The 26,828-nt window shown below is 42.2% G+C and overlaps 1 protein-coding gene across 1 annotated transcript in view; it reads left to right on the forward strand.

The window, feature by feature from the left end:
* The window catches only part of DPP6 (dipeptidyl peptidase like 6), a 1,705,234-nt gene that overhangs the window by 196,382 nt on the left and 1,482,024 nt on the right, over positions 1-26,828 (forward strand). The window lies entirely within an intron of this gene.

Below are 26,828 nucleotides of genomic sequence, written 5' to 3' on the forward strand. Positions count from 1 at the left end.
AAGCAGACTCAGTTTCATCTCCTTTCCTGCACCTCTCCCCAGACAGGCAATCTTTCTCCTATTGATGACCAAGCCTGACCACAGAGTGTAAACCCTACAGATCAGATCCTGTGAGCACCATGGCCTTCTCGCAGTTTATTAAGCACAGTGCCATACATTGTATAGTGGCTGTGTTAAAAGTTCTCAGAATACCTCTTTAATTGTAACCAAACACATTATATTATTCTATTTTATTTTTTTGTGGAACTTTAGCAAATTTTCTTTGCCAAACTGCTTTTATTTTACCATCTGTGTGGTAAATGATGATGATGCACATTGGCAATGGCTCATATTTTTTCAACTTTTCTCTCAAAAAAGTTTTTTAAAATAAGTCTTTTATATTAAAAACAAGTTTTTTAACTATATGTATAATATGCTAGTACTATAGCACCAGGATACCAAATTCTTGATATTTTCTAGTGCATTTCTGCTCGGTTTTGGCGCCTTTTGTACCTTCCCCTCACCCTTACTTTTTGTTTTCTCAAAATTTATATTGAGTGCCCTCCGTGGACACTTTTCGGCTGCCACCCTTGCGCTACTCAGACTCTAGTTACCACCACTGTCGGCGCCTACTTTCAGACACTCGGGGGATTTCCTTTCCAGATCCTTGAGTATTTGAATAAACTTCCTCCTTTTTTTCCTTTCTCTTCCCATATTCTGGGTTTGCTATGGGCACTGGCTTAGAGTTTAAAGGCACTGTCTGAGGTTGTCCCGTGGATAGGTGATAAATGTTGCTCTTGGACCAATCTGCTTAATTGATTGAACAGTACAGCTAAAGGTAATTTTACATGGCCATATTCTCTGCCATAAAGAGCACTAATTATTGAGCACTCGTTTGGAAGGTCTTTTACACAGGCCAATGTAAATTACATGGGGAACGAACAATCAATCCTCTACATATTTGTTGGCCATACTTTTACATTATGTTGACAGCACATCCGCAGGAAGATGTACATTTCAATGCTCTCATTAAGGATATGATCAACCAACAAACAATTGTTTGCTCATTTTTCAGCTTACTGAAACAGGCCAATTAACAGAAACGAGCATTGGTATAAAAATTCATTCCCAATAGTTGGCCAGATCTGCTGGTGGACCTTTAAGGGGCAGTTACTTTTTCACATGGATGTCAAGACTGTCGTTTAACTTTTATTCTTTAAAGGGGACTGTTACCCATCGTGATATCACAGGGAGCCGTTGTAAATGACAAGCTCATCTCTATTACATTTGTACAAGTCAATAGTTGATGCAGGTCCCAAAAATACATTGCAATTTCCTCACTCCTTATACATAATGCATATAGTATGCGGCTCTGTTACCTTGCATCTTACTTGAAAACTTTGTCATAAAAAATCCCCCCCCCCCCCTTTTTTGTAACTCAGATTTTTCTATATTCCATTTCCAAATAGTCCCGGTGCCTGTCTTACCACATTACCTTGATTTATGTATGAGTTTCGTAGCCAAACACAAATAGTCCATCACTTCCTCTACAAGTTATTTCCATATGTATTGTCCCTTGCATAATTTAACCAGTGGATTGTGTATTATCCACAGCGCATTTCTTCGAAACATGTATACCAACACCAGTGACTGAATGCAAAAAAAAAAAAAAAACACTCCAAAACACAAAAGATACCATATAGACAAATGTCTACATCAATGTTCTAATTAGGGTCATATTGTTAATAAGATAGAAGTGTATCTAGGCAGAAGATATCTGTTTATGGAGTAAATGGGTATCTCTTCTATATTTGCCTATATATGTTTTTATTTCATCTTGCTCTGCAGGTTTCATCTTGGTTAATTAATTAAACTGTTTAATATTCATGTATCAAAAGCAGCATTATAAAAGAGCATGGCGAGCCGAGGCAAAAGGTTATGCTGTTTATTGGAGGTATAATTCATGATCTGGTTGGAGTGTTGTGCTTTATTATAAGCAAACAGTAAAGCACATTGAATTAGTCCGGGGCTTGGAATAAAAAAGAAAATCATAGTTTTTTTTCTTTCTTTCTCCCGATAGTAAGTTCTGGAAATGAAAGATGATATAGGCATTAAAATTATAATTTTTTTCGATATAAAAACCTGGGGTAATATTGGCGCAGCCTCTTTCCTAGTTCATGTGTAGTAAAGGGAAGATTCATCCATGAATGGAACGCATCAAGCCTCCTGTTTCCTCTAACACATCATTGAATTGTAATGACAAGATGTGTGCTACTGTACAGCTACAATTTGATTGATTCTCCCGCTGCCGAGGAGTGCAAGGAGTCACCGAGGGTGCAGGAATCAAGGGATATTTAAGCAACGCAAATAAAGGGATGAAAATTTAGGGCTAAAAGAATCCCTGGCAACATGTCAGTTATGATTGCCACTCATCAGAAGGCTATCAGCACCTCATCCGCCTCTTCGAACAACACAAGTGTAAGTAGACCTGGCTCAATGCATTTTGGGAAGGACAAGTTTTAGAGTGTGTCGGAAGGTTATGATTGTTGCGTTTTGTTAGAGCCTTTATTACCGGACTTTTCTTATTTTATTGGGGATTTAACTATTTAGTTGCAAATGTCTGATGAGGGGTGCAGTGGATGATTGCTTACCTGTATCTACTGGGGGCTTCTTGTGAATTTGCATCTCTGTTAAACGTATCGTTCCATCATATTGTTCCACGTGTCTCAAGGGAACACCTTTGGAAATTAGGCACAAATGCTGATTCTTCACAGATTTCTCAATGTCCAGCCTGGTAGGTGAAAGAGTTAAATATATTTCACGTGTAGTTTTATGGGACGGAAATTTGGCCGGGCTACTACACAGTCCTAATGAGATGCAGCTCCACTGTTTACACGCAGTGCAAATTACTATGGAAATTGCATTTTCCCAGAGCATAAAAATGAGGAGTCAGCTAAATATGTACAGTATATGATCTATAGAAGTGAGGACGACGGGTCCTGTGGTGCGGATTGTGTAAGATGAATTGCTTGATTCTAACGTTGCCTTCAAGTGAAGTCCTGCCTTTTGTGCAAATAAACTGTGTCAGCACTTTTATCATTGAGTATCATGGAAAATATCTTCATACAATTTAACAATGAATATCGCAGATAAAAGTTCTTGCAGTTTCTCATCGTCTATGCACAAGTTATTTTTATTCTTTGCATTACTCGACTAGATGCTTGCAAGCTCTGTGGCCATGCGTCATAAGAATATGTTACATAAATTGCATCTCTTTAGCACAAATTAATCATTATAGTGCTTTAGTCTTTGGTCTGACAGACAATCACCATTTACTCTCTAACACCCTGTCACCATCGCACAGATCTCATAAATTCCTAAAATCACTGAGCTCCAGAGTCTGCTTCTATGCACAGGGATGCAATTCATCAAAAGCCTCACAACTTAACGTATCCCACAGGAGAACTAAATCACTTCCACAACATCTCTTTAAATGCCGGCTAGACACGCTTATTGACTAAACCTTTACTTCATTATCATTGATTAGTTTTTGGTAAAGACGACTATCAAAGGGCGTAGAAACTTAAACTTCCCTATATGGTGCGTTATGTGAAATTCAGACTGCTTCAGTCATGTACTCATCATGTGACTACAAATGTATATAGATAATAGTTTCTGTGTCCGGATGTGTGCGGTCATAGATGCAATTACATTTTTAGGGTATGACTACGAGTATGATCAGTAATTGACCCCTCATCTCCCAAAAACAACTACCTAAGATCGATGCAATTATGCAAACAGAATATTGGATGAGTGTTTACGGTCATTCATCACTGTAAAGCAATTAGGTTTGGCTGTTTTGCAAGTGCAGTATGAAGATTTGTGGTTTGGCAGTTGACTTCCCGTCTGTTTCCAGCAGCACTACACTGCTCTTATGGGTGGGGAGTTAGCATCTACAGTAGTTCAGTCATGCAAACCCCTTAAAGTTAGATCAGATGACATAAGCCATCCACAAGTGATGTGAAACACACACTCTATGTTAATAGAGCATCTCATTCAGTTGATTGGCTCTACAGGGTCACCGGATCCTACTCAACCAATCAGCCAAGTGACATAATGGTGCTTTTTTTGTGTCACACCGAATAGACATTTGTCATCTACCACAGGTGATAAGTAGAGATGAGGGATTCGAACCCACCGAAGTGCAATTCGATCCAAATTTCAGGATAAATTTAACCTGGAATAGTATAAAAAAATAAAATAAAATCATACTTCCTTGATTTGCTCGTGATGGGCAGGCCACCGCCGTCTTGATTGAAGATCTCAGGCGAAATTCCGTGCGCTTTGACGTATGATGTCTCCACGCTGGCTGGCAGGCCCTGCGAGATTTCGTGCCAGATCTTCAAGCAAGTCGCGAGCAAATGGAGGCGGTAAGTTTGATGTAATAATTTTTTTAATTTTAATGTTAATTTTACACAGTTTTTGCACTCAGATGCCGCAAGTTCAATGAGGGGTACAATGTTGGGGGGCGGCGCTATTGGAGCTCCCTGTCATTGCACCCGCTACTTCCAAGAAAATGCGCTTCATGACGAAATTAATTCGTCACAAAGCAAATTTTTTTGTAAAGTTCTGTGAATTTTCTAAAACTTCACTCATCTCTAGTGATAAGGAAGGGTGGTAAGAGTGCGATCAGGGGTGAACAACCACTGGGACTTTCACTGAACAGAAAAATGAGGGTTCCATCACTCTTGAATGAATAGTCATGGTTGAGTATGCACACTGTGCAGAAGAGAAGTTGTGTATAGCACTCATCTATCTCTGTCAGTCCAATAGAGGTAAATGGAGCTACAGTGCCCATGCTCAACAACTACTCTCTTCATATGGGGGACAGGATGACCCCCTCTCTTGTGATCGATGGTGGTCTTAGTGGTGATAAGTTTATGCTTTTGAATAGTCCAATACTGTAGTAAAAAATATAAAATATCACTAAGGTTAAGTTTTAAAAGTTTACACATCTGTGCCTTGATATATCTATGTATGGAAAATACTAATAGGCCCCCACTCCCTAATTATTGTTACTCACCTTTTAAAACTAGAGTGGAAAATGTCACTATTTATGTAGCGATGCATTCCCCATTCACATTTTGCTGCATAGCTAGGCAGATTCAACAAATCTGGATTAAATCCAGTGGACAAAACTCCAAGATAACCCTGGGAGGTAGATGAGGGGAGCTTGCCCTGATTGGCTAAGAGGCTCACAGATAGCCTAATCAGCCATTCAGGGGAAGAATTCTGCTATAGTGCCGCCCAGTTATTTTACCCCTCAGATGCCGCGTTCATACATGATGGCGACATCTGAGTGTAAAAACTGTGTAAAATGAACAATAAAAAAATGAAATCATACTTACTGCTTCCATTTGCTCGTGACGGGCCAGCTTCCACCATCTTGCTTGAAGATCTGGAGCGAAATATCACGCGGTGCGAGATTACGTCATCATGCCAGCCGGCCTGGTGCTGTCATACGTCACCACACATGGGATTTCGGCCGAGATCTTCAATCAAGATGAAGGCTGGCGGCCCGTCATGAGCAAATGGAAAAGGTAAGTTTGAATAATTTTGTTTTTTTACACTATTTCAGGTTAAATCGATTCACTGACACGAAGCACAAGGACATTCGAGGCAAATTGAATTTATCCTGAAATTTGAATCAAATTCCACCTTGTGGGATTCGATTCACTCATCTCTAATTATCAACTACATTTTATTTTTGTCTATGCTATCAACCAGGCATCCATAAAAATGTAATTGTGGTATTATAGTACAGTTCTCCCAATTGTATTTCTTCTTTGTCAGAATTTTTGCCAGATCTCCATTTTTTTAATTGTTTAAAATTATCTTGTTTTCTAAATGGTTGTTACCTTTCCCCAGCACAGACTATGTTTCTGACCTTATAGACTTTTGAGCAGGCAGATTGAAACAGTGGTTAAAACTGGTCCAGTTTGCTGTCACTGTACTGTCTTGTTCAGCCTCTAGTAGCAAAACACTACTTTTGTCAAAATGAATCATGCATGGATCCGTGAGGATCTTCACACACCTCTGGCTGAGGTCCATGAATAGATTGGCCATTGGTAATGACTTTTTATTGCTGGCCTCTTCACACCACTGCCACTGTCTGCCTGTCCTACCCCAACACAGCCGCACACTCATTTACTGCCTTGTCTGTTCCGTGCTGTGCTGCTACTGCTGGTGCTACTATTGCTGCCAGTTATTACCCCTACACACTTTACCCTTTCCACATCCACACTGTACTGCTGCTGCTTCCAAATAACAGAAGAGAGAATTTTTTTGGCTTGTTCAACTTCAGAGAAAGCCACTGCTTCTTCTGACAATTAACACTCGTGCCTTTAGAAATACGGGCAGGCATTCTGCCTGTTAGCACATAATTATTGGACGCTTGTGCAGAGCAAACCACTGTTTCTTCTGACAAAAACATGTGTCTCTAAACAGGTGCAGGGATCTACCCTCATTAAGGCATAATTTTGGGATACTTGGTCCCAACAAGCGGATACTTTTTATGATAACACAATGTGTTTTAAACATCATTTGCCCCCCCATATGGGATAATTTGTGGAAGGTTTTTAATATATCATATACCGATTTTCAGGCCAATTAGAACACTTTTGATTTAGGCAGAATCAATTTGAGCACAAATCAAATAAAAAAAAATGATGAATCAGACACGAATTTCAAGAACTTAGCTCATCTCTAGAGCTGTGTTATCAGATTTATACACCAGATTATAAACAAGATTTCCAATTTACTCGTTGGAGAAGGGAACCTGTAGGACTTGTTAATAGAGGTAAAATAAAGAGAGAGAGAGAGAGAGAGAGAGAGGGAAATAAAAAAAAATTAGAGAATGGCCCAAAAATGGCTAAAACAGTTTTGGGAAACCTCAGAGTTTCTTACAGACATTTTCAGGTCAACTGGAGCACTTTTCGTTTAGGTAGAACTGATTCAGGCCCAAAATGAAGTTTCTGCACATTTTTAACTCTTTACTAAGAAATTCAAAAACAAATTATTTAGGCATTCATACACACCTTACTGAACTTAATGCTATCATGAGTCATGGCATAGGCAGATCCAACACTCACTTCAGCTTACTTGCAACCTCTTCAACTTTTATTCTTCTCTTTTTGCTAATCAGTTCCAGGGTCCTTTCTTCACTGCTCGTGGTCATGGCTGTAGCTGGACTTCCAGAGCACACTGCATCCGTCACACTAGTATGGCCATTTTTGAGCATTTCAATCCACTTATAGATGACTCTATGAGACAGACCTTATCCTTATACAGAGCACACAGCTGCAGATTTGGCACACCATCTGCCCACAAAAAGAGCATGATAGAATGTTGTTCCTCTTTGGTGGAATTTACAAGCTTCTCAGCCATTTTTACAACAGTGTGATAACTCATTCTAATCTGAAATGTCAGCCTGCTTCATAGACAAACTAGTCACATGACACTTTTAGACATGGCCAATTACTGCTCCTCCTCACTGTTTCCAATGAAAATATAAAAGTGTAGAAACTTTTTGAAGACGCCTCATATGTTGCATTTAGAAATATGCGCTGGGTTATCAGACGTGCCCTGCTTTAACATTCTTGCTAAAGAATACACCAGACATAACATTGTATAAGGCAGGGCCGAACACAGAAAACGGAGGGATCTTGTTGAAAGTCAGGATGTGCAACCACTTCTGCAAGTATAAGTGCAATTTAAATATTTATATACAGTATTTATGATAAATCTTGACAGTAAAATAATTTTGCTGTTGTAGGTCTGACATAACATAAATGGTCATCAAGGGTTGAAAGGGGATTAATGGTAACATCCCTGGTTGTTTAGGGTAGGAAATTACTTATTAACAGTATGACAGTATCTCTGGGATTATAGTGTAGTTAATGTATTCATAGCATACACTTGAAGGGGGTTAATTATATCATCCTTGGTCATCTAGGGTAGTGAAGGGGTTTATAGTAACATTATTTGTGAGAGCCTTGGCACTTAATGTGTTAATATTACCATTCTGGGTGGCTTAAGCCAGGGAGGAGTTAAAAGGGTTTTCCAGGTGTTTAATATTGATGACTTCACCTTAGGATAGGTCATCAATATCAGATCAGTAGGGGTCCAACACCTGGTGCCCCACTGATTAGCTGTTTGAAGAGGCTGTGTCCTCCTGCAGTTTACCAACATTGGATAGCTTTGTGTGTTGGTCAGATCTTAATTCCTCTCAAATGAATGAGGGGAATAGAGAATAGGAGAGAAAAGGGGCGCACAATAGGGTAGTATGTATATAGAGATAAAATTATAATATCATGGGAATTGTGAAGGCTCACCTTTTTAGGTTGTGCAAAATTTAGGCACAACTCTATTGAAGTCTTTAAAGTGATGAGACTTATCTTCCGGAACTGCAGCCGCAGATTGTGAGTAAAGATGTCCGAACTATTCGCCGGCGAACAGTTCCTGGCGAATATTGCATGTTCGCGTTCGCCGCGGCGGACGAACATATGCGATGTTCGGTCCGCCTCCTATACGTCATCATTGAGCAAACTTTGACCCTGTACCTCACAGTCAGCAGACACATTCCAGCCAATCAGCATACCCTCCCTCCCAGACCCTCCCACCGCCTATCAAAAAGCAAGGACAGCATCCATCTTAGATTCATTCTGAAGCTGCAGTGTCACAAAGTTGTAATTGCAATGCGATTAATACAGGTTATATTAATCGCATTGCGATTACAACTTAGAGCTGGGTTCCTAATGGTGATATTGATAGAATATAACAAAGATTGAGAATATAGTGCTATATTCATTGTCAATTCTAGCAATACAACCATTAGGAACCTAGCAGTTCTAAGTTAAATTCGCAATGCGATTAATATAACCTGCATTAATCGTATTGCGATTACAACTTTCTCAAATCCGACAGTACATTCTAGCATGGAGCCGTTCCCATGGTGATGGGGACGCTCCATGAGCACGGAAGTCGGCAGAAGCTTTAAGTTGAAATCGCAATGCAATTTATAGAACTTGAATTAATTGCATTGCTATTTCAACTTAGAACTGCCAACTTCCGTGCTCATGGAGCGTCCCCACTGAGTATCTCCTTTTAACACACAAGAAAACAACTAAAACTAGGGAACGGCACATTTGAAATTACTCCAAATTTATATCTATAGTTATATCCTATTATTTGTGTGAGGCGCTTACGGTAGTACAGTGAAGAACCCTAGGAAATCAGGGAATAAGCGTAGTCGGTTGTGGTGTGCCGAAACCGAGGATGAGGTAGGCCTGAGAAAGAAGAGGGCCCACCCAAGGATAGAGATATGGAAGAAATGAGTTGTAAATGAGTGGAGTGGTGGGAGGGTCAAAGCTCAGACCTCGGACGGTGCAGGAGCCAGGTAAGGGGGTGCCCTAAATAGGCTGGAGGCGGACCTCAGCCCCTCCCACAAATCCAGGCAAACTGCCTTCACACTTGTGTGAGGCGCTTACGGTAGTACAGTGAAGAACCCTAGGAAATCAGGGAATAAGCGTAGTCGGTTGTGGTGTGCCGAAACCGAGGATGAGGTAGGCCTGAGAAAGAAGAGGGCAAAAATGAAATAACCAGTTATTGTAGTCAAATATACATGAATAGCTCAACCCGACATGTTTTGGAAAGTATCTCTTAACTCTTGTGTTGGATTGGGAATGTATCGCGAGTAAGCGGATGACTTCCAGCGCCCCAATTCCCGATGACATGAGTGGTGGCGTTGGCACTGAAGGCCGTGGACACGGCTCCAAAGCGAAAGGAGTGCCCTGAGTAGTTGGCTGCGTTGAGGCCCAGTTGTGTGAGGGATGACCTGACATGGGTCAGGAAGGTGGTGGTGGTGAGTACCGACCCATGTAGTGAAGTAGCGGTTGAGAGGGTAGAAACTTGTGACGTTGTCTGTAAGCATCCAGAACCCTGACTGGACACCATCTGTTGTGCGTGGGGTGATATGAAATGTTGACAGGTAAGTGCTGACTACTCTTGGAGTGAGGTAAGGTCAGGACGTAATGATCCATGTGTTTTGCCAAGTGGGAGACAAGAAGACAAGGTGTGGCTTGGGTCGTGTAGGTTGTAGTGAATTCCCCGGGCCTCAGGAACCGTAGAAGGCCAAGTAAACTCTGTTTTGAGGATGGAGTTGGTATCTGCTTCAGAAGGCTTGGCGTCTAGTAATTCGGATAATGCCTTGAAAATATGATTGTTAACGGGTAGCCTCTGGGCTGGACGTGCGGGTTCCGCTTTCTGAATACCTCTGAGTATGGTTTTGATTTGGTGATAGGCCACGCAACTGATGTTATTAGGGGGTAAGATTAGCATGTGGTGTAAATGCCAGTGAGATAGAGTATGATGGCGTTGTATGACATTGAGTTTAAGGTGGCAAAAAGAATCAAACCCCAGAAGAGAAGCCATGACAAAAGGGGGCGTGATGTTATGTTCCAGGAGGAATCTGACAACCTAAAAATAAGTCAGAGAAAACGATAACGTGAGAGAGACTCTAATGGCGCAAGCCACGCGTGCGAGTCACCATAAGATAATTGTATTGCAAGCCATTTATGACCGAGCCATGCGAGCGGGTCTGAAGGCAGAAAAGACATGGAACCTATTGGTTGCGGGACCACGCAGCCGGCCTCGACTGGTGGAGTTGTGTGTGTGGGATGAATGGGGAAGCGATACGTGAGAGAGTCTAATGGCAGAGCCATGCGTGAGAGACTCTAATGGCGGAGCCATATGTGTAAAAATGGCCCGGAGAAGCCATGCGTGAGAGACTTATAAGGCGGAGCCATGCGTGAGACTCTAAAGGTGGAGCCATATGTGTAAAAATTCACCCGGAGAAGCCATGCGTGAGAGACTCTAAAGGCGGGGTCATGTGTGTGACATTAATACGGAGAAGCCAAACGTGAGAGACTCTAATGGCGGAGCCATGCGTGAGAGACTCTAATGGCGGGGTCATGTGTGTGAAATTAATACGGAGAAGCCATGCGTGAGAGACTCTAATGGCGGAGCCATGCGTGAGAGACTCTAATGGCGGGGTCATGTGTGTGAAATTAATACAGAGAAGCCATGCGTGAGAGACTCTAATGGCGGAGCCATGCGTGAGAGACTCTAATGGCGGGGTCATGTGTGTGAAATTATGTAGAGAAGCCATGCGTGAGAGACTCTAATGGCGGAGCCATGCGTGAGAGACTCTAATGGCGGGGTCATGTGTGTGAAATTAACATGGAGAAGCCATGTGTGAGAGACTCTGATGGCAGAGCCATGCGTGAGAGACTGTAATGGCGGGGCCATGTGTGTAACCCTAGAACGGAGAAGCCATGCGTGGGAAGCTCTAATGGCAGGGCCATGCGTGAGAGATTCTACTGGCGAAAGTCATGTGTGTGACACTAACGGAGAAGCCATGCCTGAGACTAATGGCAGAGTCATGTGTGTAAGACTAACCCGGCAAAGTAATGCGTGAGAGACTCTAATGGCGGAGTTGTATGTGTGACACTAAAACGGAGAAGCCATGTGTGAGAGATTCTACTGGCAAAGTCATGTGCGTGACACTAACTGAGAAGCCATGCGTGACTAATGGCGGAGTCCTGTGTGTAACACTAACCGGGGAAGCCATGCGTGAGCGACTCTAATGGCGGAGTCATATGTGAGAGACTAATGGTGGAGTTATCGTGTGAAACTAAAACGGCAAGTGATGTGTGAGAGTCTCTAATGGCGGAGTTATGTGTGTGAAAGTATGACGGCGAAGTAACGCGTGAGAGACTCTAATGGCGGAGTTATGAGTGTAACCTAACCGGCGAAGTAATGCGTGAGAGTCTGTAATGACGGAGTAATGTGTATGAACTAAACGGCGAAGTAATGCGTGAGGGATTCTGATGGCGGAGTTATGTGAAACACTAAAACGGAGAAGCCATGTGTGAGAGACTCTAATGGCGGAGTTGTATGTGAAAACACTAAAAAGGAGAAAGCCATGCGTGAGACTCTAATGGCGGAGCCATGCGTGAGAGACTCAAATAGCGGAGTTGTATGTATGCAACTGAAATGGAGCAACCATGCGTGCGAGACTAATAGTGGGGTCGTGGGTGCATACTGACCGGAGAAGACACGCGTGGGAGACCAATGGCGGAGTTCGGTGTGTAAAACTAAAACGGAGAAACCCTGCATGGGAGATTAATGGCAGATGAAATTATTATTATACATGTTCTTTTTTTTTTTTTTTTTTTTTCTTTTCACTTGTGCGGCCCCCATGACTTGCATAACCATGACCATCTCCGACAATGAACTTGAGACACTACCCCGCCTACAACCGTATGGTACCCCTAATGGACAACACGAAGAACGGTCACCGGGCCCCCGAAGCCAAGGGGCTGAACGGGGTGACCACACGGTGATGATAAGTAGTTAAACATGAGCCAGACCTGATGGAAAAATGCATGGACGGTAGTGTTCTGAACCACGTACGCAACCGAAACATTAATCAACCGCGAACCGTGAAATTGAACTGATGGAGAAAACAAGAGCCAGAGGCATTGCAGCTCGCTAAGAGAAGACCCTTGTCATGACCAACGAATAACCAACTTGTGACATGGTAGGAACACACTCTCATAGGCCTAGAAATGAAAAAGAAATGCAGCTTTAGTGGAAGCAGGGTAAACGCATGATGTAAGAACAAGTGGGCGAAATGCCGCACTGGATGTGAGTGGTGCCTCACTCCTATAGGCCTAGAAATGCAAGGAAATGCAAATCGTAAGAGCAGGTGTGCGTACCTGGTGGTAAGAAATCTCAGAACACGTGTGGAGAAAAATATGTCTATGCTAGACCGCTTAAAGGGGTTAAAAGAAAGTGGTAAGACGAGTGTGGACTGTGGTGCGAACGGACACATGACCTTGATGGGATCATGAAACGTGAGTGTGAAACCAAGTACCTGCTTGCGCGTGTGACTGGTTGGGTTTTTTTTTTTTTTTTTTTTGCGGGGTGGAACGCGTGGCCATGGACTATATGGCGGGGGTTTATCCCTTTTTTTTTTTTTTTTTGGACCATGGAGCACGAGGGTGATGTGGCGGGTTTCAGACTAGGTTACCGTACCTGGTAGCAAGAAAAAAAAAAAAAAAAAGCAAAATTCACTGGACACACGTGCAGCGCAAATGTGTTTAAGCTTGACCGCCTAAAAAGGGGTTTAAACAGAAAGTAGTGTGCCGAGAGTGGACTGTGGTACGAACGTCAGCATGATCTGAGAGGATCATGACGTGAGCAGCAGTGGTGCCACGGCTGTGCGGATGGCGTGCAAAATGAGGCCCGTGACGTGGGGGATTTGTTGCGGAACATGTGATCAGCAGACCGTATGGCGTGTTTTTTTTTTTTTTCTTTTTTTTTCTTTTTTCGTGCGGCCATGGACTATGGCTGGTTTCTCCTGTATTTGTTTGCGAGTTTTTTTTTTTTTTTTTTTTTTAAGGTTTCTTTCTAGGCTTCTTTCCTATGACACTAATGGAACTTTGATTTCTTTATTTATTTATTTTCCCCATGGGGCACGTGGGTGATGTGGCGGGTTTGTGATGATGGGAACTGTGGGCTGGTGTGGTGGGGGTGTAAGTGTTGAGGGGAACCGTTTGAGCCCCTTCTGGATTGCGTCGCCTGTGTGAGGGGGGGGCCAGTGGATGGAGCCTGGGGCAGGGTATTGTGGTCAGACCGGGGCCGAGCAGAACTGTGGCGGAACCCCCCACACCAGCCGCACTAGCGGGCGGCCGCCGGGCTGCTGCGCACGCGCAGACGCCGCCGCGCATGCGCAGAACCACCGGCCGCGCGTGCGCAGACCAGGTACTGGGACGCGGGTGGCCGCCATCAACAGCGTGGCAGGAGAAGCGGCGGGGCGGGCCGGTGCAGCGGTGGGGAGAACGAGGAAGTCTGCAGCAGCAGCGCTGACTGTGGAGGGGGGGGTGTGTGTGGTGCGGCCGGTATGAGCAAACCATGTGGCGGGTGTGTGAGTGCGGGCATGCCGCTGACCTGAACCGGGGGTTGAGGGGGGGGGGCACGTGTGTAGGAGGTTGCCGTGGAGATGGAGGGAAACTGAAAAGGTGGCAGCCACGGGAATGATAACCCGTGCTGGCTGGTGACTTGGAGTAGGGCTGCGGCGCAGTCGTGTTTTTGCATGACCCCAAACATGACAGACATGAAAAATGGCCAGTGACTTGTGAGCGACAAATAGCGTGACATGAGTGAAACGAATGGTGAATTTACTTGAGCTAGTACAGGGGGCAACCGTGAGGCCCCGTGCTGTACCGCAGACATGAAATGATAGTGACTTGTAACGAGAATTTGTGACATGAGTGCAAAGTTTGGTGAAATGAAATGAGCCGGAACAGGGGGCAACCGTGAGGCCCCAGCTGTACCGTATGGATGACTCATAGTATACCGGGCAAACGCGACCCACAGTGAACCGAGTGACGCAAAACTTCCAAGACTCAGCAACTCGCAGGTAACTCTCCAGTAACTCCACAAGCGACTTCCTCCCTCAAAGCTCAGACCTCGGACGGTGCAGGAGCCAGGTAAGGGGGTGCCCTAAATAGGCTGGAGGCGGACCTCAGCCCCTCCCACAAATCCAGGCAAACTGCCTTCACACATATCATATACTTTTAATATAAACATTTTTATCGTATATTCTTACCAACCATTGAGCAGCTTTTATATTGATTTTTACTCAAATAGTGCTATTTAATTTTATTCATATCACCCACTATTTTTATATGCATCCTATTTATTAATTATTTATTAATCAATTATTGGATAATTATGTGATAACCTTTCATCTTTTTACCCCTCATTTATAGTATTTATGATTTTAGTATGTACTCCAAGCATATATAATATGTAGAGTTATCCTAAATCAACATATAGAGCTGTAACCCGGTCTATTGAATCTCCTTGATATATACGGGCAGAGCTCTTTTACATCACCTAATTGTGGCGTGAAAATAAAGCATTCCCGTTGTCCAAACAACGGACCATGTGACCGCAAGTTTGCGATCACGTGGTCATGACGTCACACACTATGCACCCACACAGAGACAGGAGCCCACGGTGATCGGCCTCTCTCTTTCTCCCCCGTGTTTTCATATGAGAGAGCCGATCACCAGAGGATGCGCCTGCTTCCGGTCTGCTGTCCGATCATGTGACCTCCTGCAGTCACATGATGTACATGTGTAAACTACATAGAAACGTTTTTTACATGAAATAACTGTCTAGGATGCTCGTTTTATAATGAACCTGCACAGAATCATATGGGATCACACCATAGAGACATTTGTATAGACGAAACTGAGATTTGCTTAGATAGAGTTTATCTGATGCCTGAGGTGACACCTGTAGGTAGCTCCGCCCCTAGGGAGTGGGCCCCAGGTGCGTGTTTTTGGCGTTTTTATTTTTTGTCTTTTGCTGTTCTGTACCTATAAATATCTATTTGTCTATTGCATTAATTGTAATACTATGAAACCTGATGAAGGGGAAGTTTCACTCCCCGAAACGCGTTGTTTCCATTAAAGAAGAATTATCATACTATTGAGACTGTTTCCATTGTGGACTTGCGCCTAAGCAGAATCTCTCTTTTATATCCATTGGATAGCGGCTGTACTTGATATTGCAGCTCAGTCTCATTCATTTGACTGAGACTGTGTCACGGATAAGAGTGGGGGAAACCCTCAACCGTGCGATGTCAATAGGATAAGGTTAGCTGCTAGGCCAGGATGACAGGATCAGGGAGCAGGTCACCTCCTAGCTCGTCCCTAATTCTGACCCTTACTCCTAACCGTATGAGCCAACCCAGATGGTAGGAGGGCTCATACTCCGGAACCTAGGGTCCCTACTAGCCCTCAAGAAATCCCTGGACTAATAGCAGGGTAAGACAACCTGTTTCTCCTAGACACGGACGAACAGGAGTCTCACTGGCCAAGGAGCAAGGAGAGGGGAAACATATACAGCATATGTATATGGCAGGTGAGTTAAACCAGTACTACACCTATCTGCCACAGACACGCTGACTGGAACCCGTGCACAAGTACTGATGTCCACACAAACATTAAGGACACAGCACACACACAAATCACACAGGTACTCAGGACACCCATAGCTGCAATAAATATAAAGAGCATAAAAGCATCTTCTTAACATCATACATATATTTTATGACCACAAGGGTGGCCCTCACTGGATAGATGGCATATAAAGACCAGGAGGATGACTCTAGCATAAAGCATGGCTGGAGTACCCTCAGCTACAGGCATCCAGCAGGAGCTAAAAAGCCCAAGTAGCCACACCCACACACGCATACTAGGAAAGGAGTTAACCCTTCCAACACCAGACAAGGTAAGTGTCACTTAAAGGGAAAATACACACGCAACTAAATCCCTTGCAAACCAAACATGGAAAGTGAACACATGCAAACACACGTTGCTAGATGCAACCGCATGCCTTGACAGCGAGCCGCCTGGCAACCAGCTCAGGCTGCTACACTGCCAACAACATCATGTTGCCAGCGGCAACCACAAGTGAGACAACATACTAACTGCCCTCACCTGCGGTAGACAACAAGCAGACCGCTGACAACTGCATGCGACACAAAGAGTCACAACCAAACCATAGTCGTGACAGACTGGGGCTGAGCTGCATCTAGGGCCATGTGGCCAATGAACCTGATGTTTCTAACAAAGGAAGAGGTCACAGCTCTCAGCAAGGCACCAAAGCCTCTTCAAAACAGGTCATCAGTAGTTAGCACCCGGACAACCCCTTTTAATGACAATGTCCCTGGTGATCTATGGCAGTGATGGGTTAACTGCTTTTCAAGATGTTAACTACCTGAATGGTAGGTTGTAGGACACCTTTGAATAGATCATCTGCACAGATTTTGCATCATTACCTATCAGCCAATCAGACATTCATCCACTTTACAGTACACAATTGTATTGTGTTTCTAATAGGGAACATTCACACTAGAGATGAGCAAAAAGGTGGAATTGAAATTCATCCCAAATTGGAAAAAAAAAGATTTTTTTTCTGATTCGTTTGGGTAGAAATTTTTGAGAGAGAGATTTTCCAGGCATTTTAAGCACTTTATTTCTGGTGGAATCAATTTGTGCCAAAATAGAATGTTTTGGCAGATTCAAACAAATCAGAATGAAATTAAATTTTAGAATATTCACTCATCTCTAGTTGATACTCTAAGCTGTAATGGGTTTGCTGCAGTCTTAGTAAAGAGGTTGTGAGATTCCCAGGTTGTGGTCCACAAAACAGTCATCAACTACTAGAAGGTGCACTATAGTGAAAAACTTGAAGCAAAGTCAGGTTCAGAGCCAGACAAGAACTAGACAGCTAATTCAAGATCAAGCAAAGACAGGAGTATAATCCAAGAACAATTCTGAGGTCACAGTAAAGGTCAGGAGCAAGAAATAGAGTCAATGACACAGAACAATTGCCCATGCAAGCATCTGCCTTAATCTGTAGACAAGGGAATCCTTAGCACTTTCTATGAGAGAGATGATTCCACAAAAGAACTGATAAGAGTGGTGTGTTTGTTTTATTAGCTCTTACAATGATTTATTCATTATTTGTTTATTATACTCACTTATATAGCGCTGACATATTGCGCAGCGCTTTACAGACATTAGCATCACTAGTCCCCACAATCTAAGCTATCAGTATGTCTTGAGTGTGGTAAGAAACCTATGCAAACACAAGGAGAACATACAAATTCCATGCAGATCTTGTCCATGATCAGATTCAAACCCAGGACTCCAGTCCATTAAGCCACCGTGCTGTCCATTGATTTCCAGCATGCACTATATATGCACTATATTACTGCTGTATTAACTAGTCTGCAGCAATTGGCCATAAGTACTGTAGCCTTATTCAAAAGACTGACATTTTTACAATTAAATGTAATCATCAACAGCTTAAAAGGAGCACATATCTCAGCAGTAAATGACTATGCAGATGTCTACAGAGCCTTACTGTAACATAGATGGTGAGTATAGACTCTATGGTACTTGTGGAAAAGACTTATAGGATAGATCATCAATATCAGTCCTTGAATACTCGTTTAATGGAAAATGCCAATCAGAAAATTAAGAAAAATTAAGAAAAAAATGCTTGTGTTGCCTTACTGTACATTGTCTTAGCTTTATCCTCCCTCACTATTTTACAGTAACATTATTGTTTCAATATCGTAGCAATAAGTGAGTGTGATTTCAGTTACACATAACAATGGCCTTACTGTAAACTTTTCTGTTTCCCAGTTTTCAGCTGAGCTGGTGTCTTTTAAAGATATGGTAACTTTGGAATTGCTTTTTCTTTAAAGTGGTACTCCCATGTGGTGGCATGTCTCTATGATATGCCGTCTTGGTCATTAGGGATCTCACTTCTAGGACCTTTCACAGTCCTATCAACTCATTTTACAAGTGAATAGGCCCGCACTGTAGTTTCATGCACAAGAAGATGAGTGAAGGTCCGACTGCTGGAATCCTAGTTATGTGCTATAGTTTATGATGGAAAAATCCATCCTTTAAGAAATGCATTGTAAACATAGCATTGTCTAATTCTGGAAATTATTCTTCCAAGGAGATCAACAGCTAGTAGTATATTAATTTGTCAGTTGCATAACTAGGGTTGCTTAAAGACAACCTGTAGCCATCCTGACAAATAGGAATCTCCTTGCATTCCCCATGTAATCACTATTCTCGAGCATGCTGTGCCATCCCTTTATTATTCTTGATAAAATTCATGAATGAATGACTAGCAGTTTGCAATGAAGGGTCAGATAGGTTTTACCAGTTGGCACAGAATGCCCCTGACAACACTGATATGACAATGTCAAACCATTCAGGGACATAACCCAACTGGTGTTCCATATCTGGACCACCACTGTAAACAGCTAGCAAATCATTCTTAATTCTATAGGCATAATAGAAGAATTTGCACAAGATAGAGTCATAAGAATAAATGGTCCAGATTTATTACTTGAGGAAATCAAAAAGTTGCTAAAACAGACACGTCAAGAGATGTAACAGGTCCTCTTTAACTTGCTAAGCAATGGACTATGGAGTAATACATAACAAGTAGACCTCTTCTTTGCTTCCTTGAGAAATTCTGATTTGCTTCTATAATAAAAAAAAAGGCAATGTCTAATGGCCCTGTTAAATGGGACTACCCTGATCCAATAATGAGCACCATTTGACAATATACTAGTTTAAAAGTGTTTAAAAGTCCTATCATACAGCCTTATGCTCATGGACTAGCAGGTGAATGATCTCTATGATTGTTTTTCCCCATTGAGTTTTCATATTATCAGCAGCACACACCCCATTTATACAGGGCAATATGTGTCCAACAAACAACAATTTTAGGTGCCACATAAAAGGTGTGATCAACCGACAAATGAATGTTTGCTCGTCTGTCTGGTAATCTGCTGTACCTTTATTTAGGCCAACTATTGGGAACAAGCATTCGTAGGAATGTTCCTTCCCAATAATTGAGAGAATGATGATAAATCCCCTTTAAAAATGGAGATGCTTTTATGCAGGCACTGAGAACACGACTAAAATCTGAGCAAAAAGGACCAAGAACGCACATAATTAGTAGAATGTATGTACCTAGACATCTCCAATGCCATCATTCACTAGTCTATTGCCTGCTATCTACATTACATTGAAGAACATCACATCTCTGAATGCGGCTATAGACAGAGGCACATTCTGAATGCTCTTTCGTCAATCAAGAGACTCTTAGGAAGGCCCTATAAATTCAGTCATTTAATTCTCCCACTACAAACCAATTTCAGACTGTCCCTCTAAAGTGCATTCTACAGCCCAGTATAAATAATGGCTATTGCCTTATTTCCTTGGCTGTCAAATGAATTTAACAGGAGAAAAATGTCTAAGCGACCGTTCCCCTAGACCCTATGCTTTGTCAGTGACACAGTATTGTAGCATCTAAAGGGGGTTTTATTTAATGGTTTCATTCCTACCTGTCTGAAAAAAAAGGTCACAGCTCCAGTTAAAGGCCATGAAGGTTAAAACGCTGAAGGAGGAATTAAGAATTCATAAAATATTTATTTTTCTATGGTTTTATTAAAAGAGTCTTTATAGTTTGTAATAGGCCACAAATTTTTAAAATTCGGATTTTAAGTCATGGCAATATTTCCAACTGCAATCTCTTTCAGGCTCTATCCCTAAGAGCTGAAGCGTAACGTGAAGCTCCTGGGCCCCCAAACTGCCACATGTCATTTGTAGGACTGATGTCCTCATACGGAAAAGAGAAGCATTTTTTGCTCACCAAAGTTACCAGTACTTTGTGAGACAACATCCTCTTGCTCATACCCTTGACTGAGAAGGACCTAAGGGGCTGTGGGGACTGTGCACTGAAGCTTTCTCTGTTGACTATCTTTTGTTTGAAGTATGTAGCAAAGTCCTCAGCTGAGACAAGAGGAGAGGGTTGGGGAGCTGGGGGCCGGAGAAGGGAGTTAAAAGTGTTAAAAAGTTGTTTAGGTTGTGGGACAGGGAAGATATGAGAGATGAGAAGTAGGCCTGTTTTGCATCAGCGAGTGAGGATTTGAAAATGAGGAGGGATTGCTTGTATGTGGTGAAGTGATCCTTAGAATGGGATTTCTTCCATCGCCGCTCAGCAGCCCTGGATGCTTTTCTGAGTTTTTTGGTCAGGTTGGTGTGTCAGGGTTGTCGGTTGATTTTTTGGGTTTTGTTGTGTGTGAAGGGGGCAACAATGTCCAGAGCTGTACTTATTGTGGTGTTATACAGGGTGGTGGCAGAAACCGGGTAGTGGAGGGAACAAATGGTAGAGAGTGGAAGAAGAGGGTCAGAAAGTAAGCGAAAGTCGAGATGTTTAAGATTCCTGCATGGGTGTGTTAGTGTTAACTATTGCACACGACTCACCCCATAACTCCAAAGCATATATGAGATTTCAATGGGAAGAGAGGAGAAAGCTGCCCCAGACAGCTCTGGTAGCATTTGCTCTCCCAGGAGAACAAAAAGATCAGATGTTAAAATTCATTGAGCCTATTCTTTCTCATTCCCAAGATCATCTGCCAGGGAAAGTCAGCAGATCCCATACATATAAGATTGTTGTCTGGACCATCCAAAAGTGGCAGGTTCAGATGACAATAGTTCACTATGTAAAAATACCTTTACTACAGTACATTCTTGGGTGTCCCTCCTGAAAATATATGAGTGCAGGTAACTTTATCTTACTGCAAAACTCTTCTCTTCCTAAAATCCTTGGGGCAGCCTTTACTATTTAGAGTCTTTATGCTTCATGGCTTGGGAGGGGAGTGGACTTCAATCCAGTGCTTAAAAAGAATGACATGAGCTCAACTGCACTAGGTCAGCACAGAGACTATACAATGGATGGAGCCTTGTACTTCTGGCTTTGTCCACTCTATAAAAGCAGCTGATGGACCCTATCAATCTGACATAATTATTTAAATGGTTATTCAAGTTGTTAAAAGCTATCCCCTATCCATAGGCTAGGGGATAACTATTAGGTTGTTGGGGGTTGTACCACTAGGAGTCCTACAGATCATGAGAACGGCAGCTGTCTCCGGAGCTCTTGTGCCGATAAATGCAATGGCAGTGTGCTTGTTTGACCTGCTGTTCCTTTCATTTTGGGGTATCCAAGGAGTACAGGATTTCCATTTTCATGATCGGTGGAGGTTCCCGCTGTATGAACGCCTCAAATTTAACAGTCACCCCCTATTCTGTAGACAAGGGATAACTTTTAACAACCAGAATACCACTTTAAGTACTGGAAACCCCTTTTCAGTAAATATAATGACATTAGTATTACACACCTTTCCTAAGTCTATGTTTATATATTGCATTGTAGCCTTCACATCCCTTAGTGTATTCTACAGACTGTAATAGTTCATGTTGCCCAGCAACTATCTGACTTTCTCTAGGTTACCATCAATTTTCAGATATGTAAGTAAAGTTTAAGTGGTCACAGTAAGTTCTTTCTACAATACAGTGGGTTTCCTCTGAATTTTTACAAGTCTTTCGATGTATAAAAAATTAGAGAAAAAAGGGAAACTGTTAAAAATGTGCTGTCTTGCATGTGAACTTTCAGATAATTTTCAGGAAAATATGTGTCAAAATGAAGTGAAACTCATGTCAATCGTAAACAGGTTCAGAAAATAGAAATAATTCAATGAAGTTTCTTCTATATAAGACATAAATTACTCTCTATAACCCCTTCCTGCAGGCTGCATTTATACAACATAAGACTATAATTCGCGAGAGATGATAACATGTAATACATTCAGAATTCACTTGATTTCCCAGGCCAAGGACTGTCTAGTGCCTCGGCTATTTTATGGATTTTCATTTTCATACTGAAAATGGTTTTACACACTTGACTAGCCCCCAAAGACTAATTTAGGGCACGTTTCTTGAAGGTTCAAAGCCATTTAATACATTTCACTGGTTTATGTTGGATAATACGATGTATACATTATACCCGTGAACCTAAATGACAGATGAACTGTCTGTGATGGTAAAACTTTGTGAAAGCCGTAGCTGTACTTCAGCTGCTTTACACATTGGTTTTGTAAGAATTCATTGAACAGACATTTTAATTTAAAAGACAATGATTAAACTTTCATAAGACATAAGCAAAGCATGATATGATTAGAATACCAAGAATACAATGGCGATTAATTAATAATGTGAGCCATTGTCCATTAATGAAGATTTCTAAGCAAGTGCCCATAGCCTGCCCCCCAGAAGATTTGTACTTTAATGCTCTGCACCTCTCTGGTCCTCCATGCTGTCTCCATCTTCTGGTCTCTGCACTGTTTACATCCTGTGCAGCATGGACATGGTCACATGCACTGCTCCAGCCAATGATTGGCTTTATTGGTGATGTGGCCACAAGCAGTACGTCACACTGAAGCCAGTCATTGGATGGAGCAGTGCATGTGACCATGTCCATGCTGCGCAGGATGTAAACAGTGAGGAATGGGAAGATGGAGAAAGCTGGGACAGCACAAAGACTAGAGCGGCTTGGACCAGGGAAGTATAAATCTTCAGCAGGCACTTGCTTAAGAATTATTATAACTGGAAAACCCCTTTAAGCCTACATTTTCAAACACGTTTGTATATGACGGAATAGATGGAGTGTACACCATATTAAAACAGCTGCAAATACATTAATAAAGAGCTCACCATTCTTTGCCTCTGCACTCCAATTGACTTTTGGAGAAGCCAAGGTCAGGCGTTATGACGTTTTCACTGCCTGGCCCTGTCAATCAAAGTGGAGAGGTTGCGGCGGTTGCAAAAAAAAGCTGAGCCTCTAAGTGTAATGGCCACTCCCCCGTTGCTTCTAGAGACTCATTTGCATATATTAAATACTTTTTTTCAGCAATGCTAGCACATATGAAAAAGAGACTAACTCAGACGTCTTCAGATGCCAAGTGCACATGTAACAGGTCAGCCAGTTTCATAGCTACAAATCTGTTGACAGATGCCCTTTAAAATGTAAAAGTTGATAAATGATTTTGAAACAGGAAATTTAACGAATATGTATTACGAAGTTTGGCTAGTTCTCCAAGATCTCGTATCGCAAGAGATCTTTTGTAAATTTTCTCCAGCTTAGCTATATTGCTGAGGTGTGGTTATTAGAGATTTTTTTCAGATATGAACCTAGAGCTATGAACTCTCCCCTTATCACAGCCTTGTGGACTTCCCATATAGAGGATTGTTGAGTCAGGGGGGATGTGTTCTCTGTGAAATACCTGCTTCATTTATTAGAGAATGTTTGTACAGTATCAGAATAATCCAGGAGGGTAAGATTTAATTTCTATGTCCACATCCTCTTAGGTATGTCTGGGAATTCTATGGTGAGTGTAATTGGTGCGTTATCTGATATTGTGATGCAGTGTACATCAGCTTTCATTACCTGAGGAAATCATCCACTACCAAACAAAAAGTAGTCCAATCTTTGGTAGGATTTGTGAGCATTAGAGTAGAAAATATAATCTCTAACATTGGCATTGAGGGTGCGCCAGATGTCACATAAGTGAAGATCTTGCATTTGGCGATGAATCCCCCTCAATGCTCTGTAAGAAATAGCAGACTTCTGCGAGGAAGTACCAAGAACAGGGTTCAGAGTAAGAGTAAGATTCCCGCCGAGAATGACAAGGCCCGAAGCAAAATGAAAAATGATCTGTAATGTCTCTCTTAGCCACTTCACGGTGTTGTCATTAGGGGCGTATAGATTACATATAGTGATTTCCTTGTTGCTAATTAGTCCTTTGAGCAGCAGATATCTCCCTTCAGGATCGATAAGTTTATCAGTTAACAAGAATGGAACACTATTGTGGAGGCCAATGCTGACACTTCTGGACACAGAGCTATCGTGGCATGCATGATACCAATTCTGGTATTGGGAGTGAGATAAGTTTGGAATATGGCTGGATTTGAAATGCGTTTCCTGTAGCATAACAATGTCCGCACTAGTCTTCCTTAACACCTGGAATATACGGCTTAGCCATGGTAGGTTATATGTACACAGTCACCCCGTGCGGGATTTCACATGGTTTCTTCAAACAAGATGGCTGAGACTGCCTGTCTGCGAGTAAATAGATGAGGTGAGTATGTTTTTGTTTTTTTTCCACCATTTCAGGAAAAATAGATTTGTTACCACAAAGCGCAAGGAGGTTTGACTTTGTGGTGGATTAAATTTATAGATGTGTTGCCAAAACATGGTCGAGTTTATCTCGTTGAATTGCTTTGTTTTTAACCCACTGCTCATTATATTAAGTTTTTCATTCTGGTTCGATGTTAGAACATGTTGTGTAATCTCATCCAAGTAGATATCTTTCCCTGTTGCTTCACCTCCTTATAGTGTTTCACTCAAAACACTGCATCTGCATCTCCCTCCTCCTTCAGCATACTATCTACTGTATTACTCTAAACTATATTTTTATTTTATTTTTTTTTATTTTTTTTTATTTTAGTGACCGAAGAGCTTTCTCAATCTTTACAGAGAGCCTGCAGGCATTCTAATACTTTCATTCCTGGTTAAGACATATAAAAGCGTTGTATTTGGACAATTTCAGGTTACAATATGAGCTGACCGTAAAAATATAAGGACATTTTTTTATTGTATTTTCCTAATATGTTGGTGTTGGATCCAACCTCTCTGAGCTAGAGTGCACTGAGAAATTCTAGTTCTACCACAACTTCCCTCTACAACTGTGGTATTCATCACATGCAAACAGCTACACGCTGCTCCGAATGTGCAGGAAATAGTCCCAGAGGGTCAGGTCTTTATATATTTTATATGTACATAAAGTTATAGCGATAAAAGCACAGCATTAGGCCTCATGCACTCAACCGTATATGTATTGCAGTCTGCAAACCACAGAGCCGCAATATATGGAAACCCACCCTGTGCAATCTTCATTTTTCTCACTCCCATCACTAGGAATGCCTAGTCATATCTGCAATAAGGGTAAGAATAGGACATGCTCTATTATTCGTGGAACGGACATAGAACGCAGACAGCACACAGATGAGATCATTGTCTTTTTTGCGGACCCATAGAAATGAATGGGTCCTTGTGCAATTCACCAAAAAATTTGATTGGACACAAATGCAAAATACGGTTGTGTGCATGAGCCTTAGGTGGTTATTATTTAATCATTTCTCTTGTGTTGTGAACCTTAGGCCGGTTTCACACAGGGTGCAATTTTCTGTTGTTAGTTTGAGTCATTAAGAGAGGTCAGGCCTCATCCCCATGAACCAAATAAAAACAATAAGTAATACAGGTAACATTATAGGAACAAACATACATCATGCTCTAAGATACAATAAACCTATATTAGGGCTTAAGTAATATAGGCTCCAACAGGAGCAGGTTAGGGGGTGGGATGGCGTATTATGAATAGCCTGATTGATCAGACTTCTATCATAAAAGCCCAGCAATTTAAGCATAGTGGAAATCTCCCCACATGCAAACATCAGTGAAAAGAAAGACTGGGAACTGATCTGGGGATACGGATAGGCAATAGGCACAAAATACACTTACAGTGAAACCCACTGAGGCACAAATAAGACATCAGGATATAATGTCCCTATGTGGATTCCTTCTGGCATTTGGTGATTTTAACTTCTTGGTTACTTCCCATATAGGGTCATGGGAAAAGCGCCGCCGGATCGCCTGTCTGATCATCTTCAAACCTCCAACTTTCATTGTTGATTAATGAAAACATTCTTGGCAAATGCTTTCACTGTGGTTCATCTTGCGCCGGTCCATGAATTTCACCTCTAGCGGCGCAATACGGATGCCACCGGCCGTCCCTCTTAATCATGGCCCCAGTTCACAAAATCATCAACATTTTTGGCTGAACTTGCACTTCATATACAAGTAAATGTACAGGAAAGAATGTTTCCTAACAATTTTTCCTCTAAAATCGATTTCATCTTTGGTTTGGTGCGTATTATTGTCAGTCTGTAAAAGCGGCGTACTACTCGGACAACATCATTCCCAGCAGCGACCTGGGAGTCCAAGATGCATCCAGACATCCTCCCATGTGTTCTCAAACACTTTCGGTGGTGTTTTCATTCAATTTCGGACCTTTTCCTATGAACCAGACACCCTCCCCTCTTCAGAGCAGGGGGTGCTTGGTTTAATGCTCGGGTTCTCCCATTGACTTCTATTATACTCGGGTGCCCGGTCACCCGAACATCCCGGTGTGTTCGGCCCAAGCCCCAGAGAACCCG

Source organism: Bufo gargarizans, chromosome 5 (assembly GCF_014858855.1).
Source record: "Bufo gargarizans isolate SCDJY-AF-19 chromosome 5, ASM1485885v1, whole genome shotgun sequence".
NCBI lineage: Eukaryota > Metazoa > Chordata > Amphibia > Anura > Bufonidae > Bufo > Bufo gargarizans.